Below are 8,941 nucleotides of genomic sequence, written 5' to 3' on the forward strand. Positions count from 1 at the left end.
GGGTGGGGGGGGGGACAAGTGGGGATGAGCCCCCCACACACATCCCGTGCCCACCCCGTGAGTGCTGTGGGATCGCAGCGGGTGCTGGTGGGGGCTGAGACCCCCCCCCTTCTCAGCCTGAAAACCCCTCAGCACCCCGATGGCCCCCAGCTGCCTTGTGGCAGCCCAGGAGCCCCCAGCCTCAAGACCCCCCCCCAGCAGCTCAGGAACCCGCAGCCCCGTGGGGTTGGGCTCTGCTGAGTCCCCCCCCCCCAGGTGAAAGCCCCAGGAATGGGTGTGGGGGGGCTTCACGGGACCCCCCAGATCTCCCCCCCGGGTGGTCACAGGGAGCCATAGGGCCGGCGGCACCGCTGCAAGCCAAGTGACAAGTGACACGGCCACCGTCCCCATGTGTCACACGCAGGGGGGACCCTGCACACCGCACACACCGTCCCCTTCCCAAGGGCTCTCAGCCCCCCCAGCCCCCCCAAACCCCTCCCACCCCACTGCCTCCCCCCCCCTTCCCAGCAGGGAAATCCCTTTTTCAGGGAAGCAGGGGAAAAACAGGGCCCTGGAGAGGAGGGAGGGCGAAGCCGGGGCCCCGGCCAAGGTGCGAGGAAGCAGCTCCTCCTCCTCCTCCTCCTCCTCCTCCTCCTCCTCCTCCACCGAACCTGCTTTTTGCCAGGCCAAGAAATTTTATTTCCTGGAGGGAGGGTGCAGGCAAGTCACAGCTTTGACGTAAGGGGCGCGGGCCGAGCGCAGCGCTCCACCCAGCCTTACAAAACAGCAACGAGAGGAGCAATTAGGAAACCAGCACGGCTGGACCGAGGTACCGGCCTGCCCGACCTGATCCGGGCAGGGAGGGGACCGGACCTGCCGGAAAACTCGTTATCATCGTCTCCTTCCCTCCGGCTTCTCCCCAGGCCAGCGGTGGAGCCCCCTCCCCTGGGGCGCGGGGACCCCCGGCAGGGATGCTCGCCGCCCCGCGCGGGCGAGAGGCCGGAGGGCAAAGCCCCGCAGGCAGCTTTTGTGGGGTGCCACGTCCTGCCCCCAAGGGTGCTGGCCAGCAAGGAGAAGGGGAGCGCACCCGTGGGGTCCCCGAGACTGGGGAGCGGGATGGGTGCAGGGGAGGATGTGGCCGGGGCAGCGCCTGCCCTTATCTCCCGGCGAGGCCAAGGTTACGCCGGGAGATGGAGGCGGCGTTCCCACGCGCCGTGCGCTCGCCCCGAGCTCGGCCCCGCTGCGGCTCAAGGCTGGCCAAGGTGGCGGGGGGCTGCAGGGGGCTGCTCGGGGCTGGGGAGCCCAGAAAGACCACGAGAAACCCCTGCTTGGGGCAGGGAGGAAGGGGATGCTCGGGTCAGGGGAGGGGAGTGGTGTGGATGCGGTGTGGTGCCCAGGTGAGGAGCAGGGCCCTACAGGGCACAGCGGGGCCGGGACCAGCAGAGGCAGATGTGATGGGGGCTGTGGGGATGGGGATGGGGACGGTGCTGCTCAGAGCCCCCAGGTGCGGGGTGGCACCTCGTCCCCGGCAGTGCCACCGAGCTGGCGGACACCGCGTGCCCTCCTCCCCAGCGTGCCGGGTCCCAAAAGCACTGCCCCATCCTGCACGCCGTGCGTCACCCCAACCCCGTGTTGTACGGGGTGGAAAGCCAAGAACTGGGGTCTGCCCCAAGCAGAGGAGCCACGTCCCATTACCCGCATTGCCGAGCCAGCCGTCACACCACCCGGCCTGGCCAGAGGCAGGAGCTGTCCCGTGTTGACCAGCGTGACGCCACGGGACCAACGCCTTGCCCCAGCTGTCCCTGCCCTCCTGGTGGCACCAGGGTGGCCCCGCTGCGGGTGCCCCAACCCTGGCTGTGACCTCCAGGCTGCCGCTCTCTGCCCCTCTGCGAATCGGGGTGCAGGTGGCTTTTGCCACCGCATCCTCCCCGACTCACCGGGGACGCACGGCACGGCCACCGGTGCCAGCACCCGCTGCCTGGGGGGGCACAGTGCAGGGCACAGCAGCCCCAAGCTCCTCGCTTTACCCAGCCCTTCCCTGATCCCGTGGGGAGCAGCACCAGGACCCCCAGGGGTTGGGGACACTTAGGGATGGGGGTGAGCAGAACCGGCAAAAAGAGGGGTCCGGCCGCCCCCCCGCTCCCCGCCTGCCTTCCCGCACGGGGGCCCCGAGGCGAGCCAGCCCTGCCGCCCCCCCCCCTGCCCGGACCCCATGGCGAAAGGATAAAAGTTCAGCAACAAGCCCGGGCAGGCGGCGGGGCCGGGCGCAGCCTCTCACCTGCACAAGCAACCGCTCCGGCACCGCCGCCCCGCTGGGGGACGGCAAAGGGGGGACGACGCCAACACGGGGCCACCGCCGTCGGTGGCACGGGGGAGGCACCCGCTCCCCGGTGCTGAGCATCCAGCCCCCCCCCTTGGGCTGTGCAACCTGTCCCGGCTCGGCCCCACTCTGAAACTGGGGCAGGATCAGTGCGCCGTGGCCCGAGGAGGACGCTGGGGGGTGCCGAGAGGGGCCGCCCCGTTGCACCGGCTCTGCAAGACCCCAAGCGAATAAACCCCGAAGCGGAGCCTCGCGGGTGGCCCCACGCATCGCAGGAGCAGGCTGGGGGGCTGGCGGGAGGACGCAGTTTGTAGGCACGCCGAGATCTTTGCTGCCGTGCCCCTCGTGACCCCGCTGCCACCTCTGCCACCCCGCTGTGACATGGCCCTACCGGGGGGGACCCCAGCGAGGCCACGAAGCACACGGGAAGATTCTTCCCAGTCGGCCCATGACCCCGTGCCATGCACCAAGCCCGGGCATGACCCTACAGCACGTTTGGTTTTGGCACCAGCCAAGAACCCGACCTGCCCTTTGCAGGAGCCGGGGGTCCCCAGCTCCCTCGGGGACCACCCCGCGCCCTGCCAGGACCCGCCGGGGGCGCGGCGGAGCTCTGCCTTCACCTCGCTCCTCTTCCAAGCAGCTCCAGGGCTGTGCTGAGGAATTCCCCAGCTGGGGAAGGACGGCCTGCCCCCTCCCACCCGGGGCTTCACCGGTCACTGCGGGGCCACCTCGTCCCCCAAGGGACACCGAGACCCCGGCCAGCCTCCCCCGGCACGGGCTGGGGGCCCGGGGAGGCAGCCGAGCCCCCGGTGCTCCCCGCGGGACGGCCTGACTAATTTCCTTTCCTCTATCGCTTCCTGTCCTTTCCGGCTTGGCGGGCGGCTCAGGAAGCAATCGGAGCGGGGAAACCGCAGGAGGCCACGTGGCAGCGTCCCACCGGGGTCCGCGGCGCTGCCGGGGGGCACGGGGGTCCCCGCTGCTCCCCGACCCCAGCCCCGAAACCTCGCGGCCGCTTGGCGCCCAGCAGCAGCGCGAGGCCGAGGGATGCCCAGCGCCCTGTCCCGGAGCGGGAGGCTTTCCGGAGGGCAAACGACGGGGAAACCTGAGCGATTTGGCCCTAGAAAATTAGGACACGGAGAAGGGACGGGAGGCGAGCAGAGCCCGGGGCACTCCCAGCCCCAGCGGGCGAGGTGCTCCCTCCTAACGGCGCAAGCGGGTGTGCGAACAAACCCCTCCGCCTCCTCCTCTTCCTCGGGCCCCGGCAGAGCTGGTTTTCGACTGCTGGAGGACCGGGGCTGGTTTTGCTCAAGGCTCTTGGGGCCGGGACGTACAGGGCAGGGGACAGACGGACACCTTACCCCGGCTTCCCTCCCTGGCCCAATTACCTCCCGCCCTGCCCAGCCGGGGCGTTTCACCCAGCAGCGCATAAATAGAAAGCTTTTACGGCATTAATTGCTCTCTGTGTTATGAAACGAGCTGGAGGGAAACAACAGGGTTGGAGCTGCCTGCTGCGGAGGGGCCACCGTGACGGCCACCCCTTGACCCCCCCCAGCACCGGGTGGCCCAGGGGCACGGCCAGCACCGTGGCACGGCCCCCACCCGTGCTTGAATTCGCTTCGATCCTGCACCAAAATACTCCCATCCCGGGATCAACCGCATGTTGGGTCCCCTGGGACCCCCAGCTTGCCCTTAAGGGGAATCCAAACCCCATCGTGGGCAAGGGAGAGCCGCAGGAGCCAGGGCAGGGGTGGTGTCCCTCTGTCTGGGTGGGACAGACGTCCCGGGGACCCTACGAACCCGCGGCCATGCTCCAGGGAGGAGAAACACCTCCACGGAGCAGTTCTGGGAGCTGCCGACCCCACTGCCCGGCCACCGCAGCAGGGGCAAACGTCTTCCTGGGGCCGGCGGCTGCCAGGCGAGGAGGAGGAAGAGGAGGAGGAGGAAGGCTGCAGTGGATTTCACACCCACCCCCGGCCCCGGCCGCCTCCGCCCCCGCGAAACCCAACCCTGCCCGGGAGCAGCTGCGCCCGCTGCCTGCGCCGGCACCGCCGGAGCCCGGGGCGCCCGCGGCCGGGGGCGAGCGGCACCGCGCTGCCCCACCGAGCGAGGTCCCAGGGGTGCAAGGGGGGGACATTAAGAGCCAATCCCCCCCCCCAAAAAGAAAAGCACATGGGGGGAAGCCTGCAAGGCCATGGGTATTTTTGCAGCCTTCCCTGCCCCGACCCCAGGGGTTGGTGCCATCAGGTCCCCGGTGTTCCCGTCCCGGCGGAGACGCGGAGATGGCTCCGGCTGCCCGCAACTGGGGCAAAACGTGACACGGAAATGGCACTGGGTTGTTGTCACCCGGAGAGGAGGCACGTTTCCCTGCCCTCCCGGAGCGAGTTTCTTTAGCCTAGGAGAGCCGACACAAGCCGAGGCCACGCAGGAGCTGCGTTAGCAGCGCGCACTGCATGGCGCAGACCACGCTGGCGATTTATTCCCGGAGAGGGATATTCAGGGTTAGCATCATTTTACGGCGCGCTGCTTGCCAGTAAACAAACTGGGCAAGCAAAGCATCCTCCTGCACACCCGCGGCGGCACATCGCCCTCTCCCCAGCACCTCTCGACGCTGCCTGGGCCCCCTGGGACCAAACCCCACCAGCGGCCACGGCGCAGGGGGACTGAGCGCTCCCGGTGCCACCGCGGCAGCCTCTCGGCGCTGAAAACGGGCAAAGCAAACTCCCGCTCCTGCAGATTGTAAAATTGCTCTGGAATCCTTGGGGAGGAAAGTTGCTAAAAATACACGAAGGCGGTATTATTAGGGAAAGAAGGAGCTCCAGAAAGGAGCGTTGGCCCAACGGCTCCGGGGAGCCCGGCGCAGCGCTCTCAGCCCCCGGCGCGCCGACTCCCAGACGTCGGAGCAGGACCCCGACCCTCTGCGATGCCACCCAGGCGAGGCTACAAGGGGACACGCCGGCCACACTGCATGGCAGCCAGAGCCCAAACTCCTGCCAAAGCTGAGCACAGGCGTCGGTGAGCCCCAAAAGCGTGCACCAAGCGTGCACCCTGCCCACCTCGCGTGCCGACGCTCTGCCGAGCGCACAGGGCTGCTCCGGCAGGCGAGACACCTCGTGGGGAGAACACGGGGTCCTGCCCGGGAGCTTCAGTTTGCAGCGGGGACCACGGAGCACCCGGGTCCTCCTGGTACCGGAACACACAAGGCTCGCTTCGCGCGGGGGCTCGTGCGGCTGCGTGCGGGCGCCGCCGCGTTGCCTCCGCCTGGGGAAGGCAGGAGCTGGCAGGCGCTGGGGGAGGGCGGGCGAGGGAGCTGGCATGGGAACGGCAGCCCATCCTCCACGCACGCCGCGTCTGTAAACTTTGAACATCTTCCGGAGAGAAGTTAGTGGCTATTGTGAACAGCTGGATCTAATTTTATGAGGAGTGAGGAGGAGACAGTCGTGGGGAAATAATAAGGCTTGGCGCTCCCAGGCGAGGAGCCCCGAGCCTGGCCAGCCCTCCTGCCTCCTCCCGCCCCGCCACAGGGAAACTGAGGCACGGAGCTGCCAGGGCTCAGTGGGTCCCAGATAAGCAGGAGCACGGCCCCAGGACCCCCAGCCTCTCCAGCAGCTCGTGCCCAAGGGGCGAAGCCGGGCTGGCAGCGCGGGGCCACCCGGAGCCCGCCCGGCACCCGCTCTCCGCCGAGGTTGCTCGCGGGCATCACGGCGTGAGACGTCCCCGCTGCCCGGCGCTCTGTGAGGCTCTGCCCAGCGCCTAAAATTAGATCCAGCCCTGCTGTCCCGTCCCGTCCCCCAGCCCCGAGACGAGGGGAGCGAGCTGCCAGCTCCGTGTTGCGTCCGTTCTCCCGGCAGCGAGGGCGCAGGGGAAAAGCCAGCGCTCTCCACCGCTCGCACCTCGCTCACCGTCCCCTGGCGAGCAAACACTACAGGGCGAGCTGCAGCCATGGCGCGCTCAAGTCACCTTCTTCGCCTCGGGCTCGTAAGAGGATGGCTGAGGATTAGCAGCGGGTTGGCTTCAGCCAGCCGGGGCCCAGCGCTTGGCGGGACGCACCCAGCGCCCGCTGCGGGGGCGGCCACCGGGCCGTGCTGGTCCCAGTACGGTGCAGGGACAACACTGGGGACATCGGAGCTGTGCATCTGTTCATGAGCTGGTGAGGGGACGGGCTCCATCCATGTCTGCGCCACCAGGGGGGACATGCTCCATGGGCATCCACGCTTCTCCAAACCCTTTTGCCTATGGGATCCTGCTGCTCGAGTCAGCGCAGGGCAAGGGGACGGGACATGGGGGCTCGTGGCCTGTCCCCTCCGCCAGGCTCAGCTACTGGCACTCCTCACAACACCCTACAACACCCTACACGGGGCCACGCTCGCGCCCAGCACCTCACCCACCCTCTGCTCCGGGTGCACGACTGACGGTCCGACACCCCGAGGCCGCCTCTCAGCACGAGGGAGCCGCTGCTCCCATTTCCCAGACGGGTAAAACCGCGGCCCGGGGAGCCCCAGCGACCTGTCCGAACCGGCGCGATATCGCCGCGTGCCCGCTGCAGGCTGGCGCGGGGCACAGCCCCGACTGCTCACCCCATCATTACCTTCCCTCCCTCCGTCCGAAAAAAACATTTCGTAAGACGACACGTGACGGTGGCAACAGCGAACGCCCACACACTTCAGGTGCCTGCCCCAACCACAACACAGGTGCCTGGGCTCGGCCGGCCGCGACTCCGGCACGCTCCCGACGCGCCTGACCCGGGCACCGACCCCAAACACCGCCTCGGATGCTGGTGGCAGAAAAAAAAACAGGCTAAGAGCTTCCCCCCCCCCAGAAAAAACCTATTTACCAGCAGGGGTGCTGACAACGGGGGCCGTTCTGTGCAGCCCCACCAGCCTTGCAACTGTTGTCAAAGTTTTGTTAAAAGAGGGAAAAGCTCCTGGAAATGGCAACTTTTTGGTTACCATCCGTCTTGCCTGTTGCTTGTACGGCCATCGGGATGCCAAGCCCACAAAGAGCTCTTGCCACGAAACTTTAGGAAGGGTTTTGGGAAGGGTTTCACAGCCCGTTCCCCGCCATTCACCTCTATCCCCACTCCCACCGAAGGAAGAACAGGCAGTAAGGCAGAAACCCCCATTTTTCCCCCAAAGACAGCCCAACGCTTCTCCCCATCCCAACAGCCCCGAGCTCACCTCACGCCGGCCTCAACTGGGTGCGTGTGACGGGAGCAGCGCGGTTACCCGATTTTTTAACGCATTAATTACAGCTGATTGCCACGGCCACCCCCACCTCCCCAGGAGCACCGCTGCGCCCCGTGCGCGCACACCGCCGGGTAACGCTCCTGCCCTTTGGCCACGGCCCCGGCACCCTCCTGCCGGCGGCGAGCCGGGGGTTAAACGGCGATTAAAGAAGATGCCGTTTCCGGTATCGTGATAAATAGTGCCCGTGTGTCATGGGAAACGCTAGCGAGTCCCTTTTATGATGGGTTCGGAAGGGGTTTGGCGAGGCGGGGCCGGGATACGGTGCCGGGAGGGTTTGGATGTGCCCCGAAAGGCCGCGGCTGTGCCAAGCAGACCCCTCGCTCCTGGCCGAGGGTCCTCGAGGCGCCCGAAGCGCCCGGGTGCCGTTACGCAACGCGGCTCGAGCCCGGCCGCTCGCAAAGGGTTATTTTGGTTGGGAGAGCCGGTGCCGTGCCAGCCACGCGCCCGCCACAGGGACGAGCGCGGCCCCGAGCCGTGCCCGAGGTCTCCCCAGGTCCCCAGTGTCACCCAGAAAGGGGTGGCCGCGCACCCCGTCCCCACCAGCAGCTCTGTCCCTGCTGTCACCGGCGGGGAGTCCAGGGAGGGCGAATCCCTGCTGCAGACCCAAACGGGGGCCAAATCCAGCGTTTTCACCCCAAAGGGATAATTGTGCCTGTCCCCTCCAGCGGGGAAGTGACGGGGACAAAACGGCCAACACCTGCCTGCGAGCAGGGTCCTGGCCCCGCCGCCCCCTGGTGACCTTGGGGGGGGGCTCCCCCCAACCATCCCCTTTTCCTCCCACCCCACGGCAAAACCGCCCCAAGGACCACCCCAAAAACCAGGTGCCGGGAAGAGCTTTGGGGCCACCAAAGTGCCCACGGTGCTCGGGGTGGGGGTCACCGACCTGCCCGAGCCCCCCCCCCCCCCAGTTCTCTTCGCCGCCGGAGCCCGGCCGTCTCCCAAACAGCACCCCAAAACCGCAGGGGGGTGCCGGGGCCCCCCGGGCAGCGCCAAAGCCCTGACTCACGGCGCGCACGTACCCGCGCGGGGTAAAGCGATAGGAGGAGAGAGGACGCTGGAGCCCAAAAATACCCCGGCGCGCCTGACACAGGAGATTATCACTTCGGCGGTGGGACGGTCGCCTGGCCCGGCTCGCCCCGGCCCCCCGCAAAGAGCCAAAAAATCCCCAAACCTTCCCCTCGTCCTTTGCCAACCAGCCAACGGAGACCGGGGGCTGCGGGGCGCCCGCTGCTCCAGCAGAGCTGCTGGTGTCATTCCCAGCTGGTTTCTCCCCAAAAATGTCCTTTTTTTTTTTTTTTTTTCCCCTCCCTTTTCACCCCCCCCCCCCCCCCCCCCCCCCCATGGGCCCACCGTGTTGCCCACCCCCCGGGTTGGGGGGGGGGGGGCCGGGGGCCCTGGG

General features: G+C 67.9%; 1 protein-coding gene across 6 annotated transcripts in view; it reads right to left on the reverse strand.

The window, feature by feature from the left end:
• Window positions 1-8,941, reverse strand: part of TEAD3 (TEA domain transcription factor 3) — a 24,633-nt gene that overhangs the window by 14,171 nt on the left and 1,521 nt on the right. For 2 of the 6 annotated variants that reach the window (XM_035346785.1, XM_035346784.1), the window contains exon 1: window positions 4,109-4,129. The exons of the other annotated variants lie outside the window; for them this stretch is intronic. The gene's annotated coding sequence lies outside the window, so the exon portion shown is untranslated. Of the gene's footprint in view, window positions 1-4,108; window positions 4,130-8,941 lie in introns of those variants that run through there. 6 annotated transcript variants of the gene reach the window in all.

This window comes from Oxyura jamaicensis, chromosome 26, assembly GCF_011077185.1.
Source record: "Oxyura jamaicensis isolate SHBP4307 breed ruddy duck chromosome 26, BPBGC_Ojam_1.0, whole genome shotgun sequence".
NCBI lineage: Eukaryota > Metazoa > Chordata > Aves > Anseriformes > Anatidae > Oxyura > Oxyura jamaicensis.